A 4,703-nucleotide genomic window follows, 5' to 3' on the forward strand; every position below is an offset into this window, starting at 1 on the left:
AGTGTTGAATACATGACGAGCAAGTCAAGCAAGATGTTTGCCTATAAGAGAGAAAGAAACATTAGATCGCATTTTCTTTTGCATATCAAGCACACCTACATGATTTTTATCCTACTCCAAATCAAATACAATGGATGGCCTATAGGCATGCTTGACTAACAAAAGATAAAAGAGAACCTACTTTCAAAATCATAAGATAATCAAAAGTAACTCTCACCTTCAAAATAACATAAAAGATAATCGAAGAAAATCTAGCCTTCAAAACAATACAAAATATTTTGGAAGCTCCTTTGAATCAATTAGCTCATGCTGAAAGTAAAGCTTGATATAGAATATTTGGGAAGTCTCTTTAATCGATATTCATGGAAACTTGAAGCTGCAGCTAAACTTGTTAGCAAAACATAATAATACATGTATTATCATTGCTAATAAAACACCAAGCATATGAATGTAGTGGAATACAAATAACATAACCTTTTAAGTGGAATATCAAGAATAAAGCATTGTACTGAATTACGATGATATCATGGTTTCCAATCATGTACAACATTAAAGAAAGTTGGTTTATCTATATACCAATAGGCAAAGAAAAGCTCCAACACATAGATGTATGTCATAGTGATTGCTGAAAAACAATCAAGTTTTGTGCGGCACCCAAGTATAGATATTGACGGAGCTCTTTGGTTGAAGAAAGTTCTATGAATGTTGAGTAGCAAAGCACTTACACAAAGACTCAGCAAGCGATGAACTAAATAAGAAGCTGGTCAGTAAAGGATGCACTAAATAAAAACTAGCTTAATATATGTGAAGCATCATTGGCTTTTACTTTTACAAAAGTAGCATGAAACCATAAGTGCTGAAATGCTAAACTCTTGTTTACACTGACGACCTAATCAAAATAAAAAATTGCTTTCATACGGTAAATAACCTTTTGTCCAAGTGATTTCCTCAATCAACTTTCTGGTTTGTTGAACGTATATAATTATCACTGTAAAAGCATGTAGATTGGGCTATCTTACTCTTAACAACAAGATTGAGACTCTACTTGTTGGCATCAATTAGATAAGATCTTGATCCCTAAAGATTGACTACGCTTACAGCAATGATCCTGTGCTCAAGGTTTTTATGGATATGACCGGTGGGTGTTGGGTCTCTTCTTCATCTAAAATTTTGTGGAGTCCTATAGCTAAATGAGTTTTCTTTATGTGATTGAGAATATTATTTCTCCATGTGGGAACATAAAAGCATGATATGCCAGTGTGTTAAATCCAAGGGAATGCAAATGTTGAGTGCAAGATGGTGTGATCAACTGGTCGAGACTGAAAGTGGGAGGGTGACACCATATCAAGAAGCTAAGTATTTTTTTTCATTGCTTTTGCTTTTTCTTTAAATATTGTTGATTCTATCAAAGTATGAACCTTTTCCATCCTCATGTCCTAGATCAAGTCCTCTCTGGTTATGGTTCTTCATCTTCCTGTCTAAACACTCTTCTACCAGTTTATTGATAGCAGATAACAAAAAGAAATAACCATAACTTTTTTATATGAAATTGGAATATAGTGATCCAACCAGTCAAAATAACTAATGCATATGCTTCGAACAAGCCATCGCGAGCCATTTTCATCAATCATGAGCCACAACACTGATTTACGATAGATCTTTGATAACTTTTGCATATCAACTTAAAACCTAGCGATCAAGTAGTCGAAACGATCAAAAAGAACGTTCTGTGAACAATCGTGTTTCCAGATTGACAAAAAACAAGTCATTTTCTCCTCACAGTCACACGAGCGTAGCCAGGCTCTAATATCATGTTGAGAGAAAGAGAAAGAGGAGAGAGACAGACACAAGATTTGTGTTGAGAGAAAGAAAAAGAGGAGATAGACAGACACAAGAGTTGCTCCCAAGGAAGTGATTCTATTCATAGATCATAGGCATATATATAGTTGAGAACTAGGCTGAGTTAGGGCAAGCTATATATAGCTCTAACAATAGTTGAGGACTAGGATGAGTTAGGGCAAGCTATATATAGCTCTAACAATGTGAGCAACTACTAAATATATGCATAGATTCCCTTTGCTCATCTTGTTTTAGTTGAATACATTCACTTAATGTGCAAGGTCCTACACTATGGGATTCTTCTAATGTGTAATGAGCAACAATCCTATGGGGATTGTTAATATCTAAGTTTCATGTACATGAAGGCTTCTATAAGGATCTTGTATATCTTTATCTTCTTCAACATTTTTCTTGACAGTAGTTATTAATTGAGAAGTGCCTGTGAAGTACCCATATGAAAAACAATATAAGTTGTTTCATTTATATATTGAACAAACTTTCAAATAAATTGTGTCAATTAAAATAAAGCAATCTAGGGGTGCAAGGATTATGTGTCTTCCTTAGTGCTCTTCATATCATTGCAAATTACATTTACATATATTTTGAACACATAAGAAAAGTTTAGCATTTGATATAAAAAGACTATGCTAACAATAACAACTAATATTAAACTAATAAAGAGAAAGTACAAATCATCAGATGTACCAAAAATAAATGTAAAATACTTCATACATCATCTCTGTCTTGTATCATTACCTCTATGCTCTTCATCATCTGAACTCCTTGGAGATGTTGGATGAAATTTCTTTGCTTCATTGTATATTTGTTTTAGAAGCTCAACACTTGTTATTGGAGTTGCCTCAATGGATGCCTTGCCCTTAGGAGTGTCTATACCCATCCACACCTTCAGAGACTCATCAACCTCAATAAGTTGTGCACACATTACCTCCAAATCTCCCACATCACCTTCTGATTTTGTGAGGGCTAGACATTTTCTTTTCTTCAAGAGAGTTGCTCGAGTGACAACCTCACCTGTGAATACATCTACAACATGGTGTTCATCATGGGTTGGTTTGATGTTCACTCATGCACACATAAACACATTCATTCAAAATGTTTTTAAGTTCCTAAATCGAACTTGGGTTGATTTGCACTTTGTGGATTTTACACAAACACATAAACACAATCCAAGACACCTATACACACACCAGAAATTGACCTTAGGTTGATTTGAGAAATGAAAGCACACGGCATAGAACACAATGGCTAGGCTTTACATTCTAAGATGTATTGCAAACGTGCCTTGGTTCAATTTGAGAAGTGCTATTATTCTCATTACCACATCCTTCCCAATTTAAAATTGACCCAAGGTTGATTTGCAATCCCTCGCTATGTGTGTGTCTAGGTTGGAGTGTGGGGGTTGTGTGCCTTTTTTATTGCTCTTCACATCATTGGAAATCTACCTTAGGTTAATTTGAATAAATAAAAACAAGCCAAACTCCAGCCAATGAAAATTGGGTGTGCACTAGTGTGTCATCTACAAAGATTGCACTTTCTCATTTTCAAAATTGACCCAAGGTCAATTTGCAATCTTTAGTCCCATTATTGTCATCACTACATATTCTCGGTCTATATGTGTATGTGTGCATGCACATATGTATATATCAGTTTGTATTGATGTTTGCTGTACAACTTTTGATGTTGAGCTTTTGTACCCTAACATGGGTCCATCCCATGTCAAAGAAGCGCTTGGCAGTATTGTGTGTTGGAACTCTAATGCCATGCAACCCTTATCAGAGGCAACCTCAGGCAATAGCACACATATACCAAAGGTTGTACTTGAGCGAGTGACACCACCTTCAGGTTTGTGGGCATGCACATACTTTCGTTATAAAGGATTGGATTATGTATAAACTATTTCTTTCCACAAGTGGTTAGCATCAATGGCTGATCTTTTAATCATTTCTCTTATTTAATGGCCTATGCAAGGACATGCTTGTAACATGATACTATAGGAAGGGCATATGCAAAGTAGAGATGACTAGGTGGGGAGAAAAGTATTGTTGTCGTCACAGCATTTGGAAGCAAAGTTAGGGGAGGGTCACATACTTCTTGTCCATCCATATGAAGCAATCAATTTTACAGAGTTAGGGGATGATCACCTGGGGATAGCCACTTCTGAATTATTTATGCAAGATGGTGCTAGTAATTAGTCTATAGAGGATGGTCTTCAGGTGAAGTTGCTAAAATGGCCAATTAAACAACTTACATTGGAGGATGCGAGTAGGTTGTTACTAAGAGAAACTTTTGAAAATGAGGGCAATATTGCATAGTTTTTACCTTATACTGATGACTTACATGGGGCAAACATCAAATGTCTAAAAAAGAAACGACAATATAGGATGATAAATAGGAAAATAATGAAAGCGAAGCAAGGCTGGTGATGAAGACAACACAACGGGCTATCCAAAGGGTTGCCAGTATTGATTGTTGTAAGGAATGTTGTTGTCAAGTTGTTGATCGAGAAATGGTTTTGAATGTGTGACAAGATTACTAGGGTCAATGTTTTGCTGATCACGTGAATCACATTTACAATAACCTAAAAACATCCAACAGGGTTGAGAGCCATATGAGGATTGAAATTCTTCATAGGAAACATGAATGTTTGTTGCAAGGCTTGGTACACAATACAAAAAATTCCAACGACTACTTTCTATAGGTATAAGAAAAAAAATGATCTTGGAGCGCAAAAAGTTATGCATGGAAATAAGAGAGAATACAAAATCAAATGAGGCATGTGGAGGTTGGGAAAGCTGTGATTAAACTATTTGTTGAGTGTAATGCAGATAAAATGCCCCATAAAA

This window comes from Dipteris shenzhenensis, chromosome 5 (genome assembly GCF_047967505.1).
Source record: "Dipteris shenzhenensis isolate YYH24624 ecotype China chromosome 5, Dip_SZ_1.0, whole genome shotgun sequence".
In the NCBI taxonomy this organism is placed as follows: Eukaryota; Viridiplantae; Streptophyta; class Polypodiopsida; order Gleicheniales; family Dipteridaceae; genus Dipteris; species Dipteris shenzhenensis.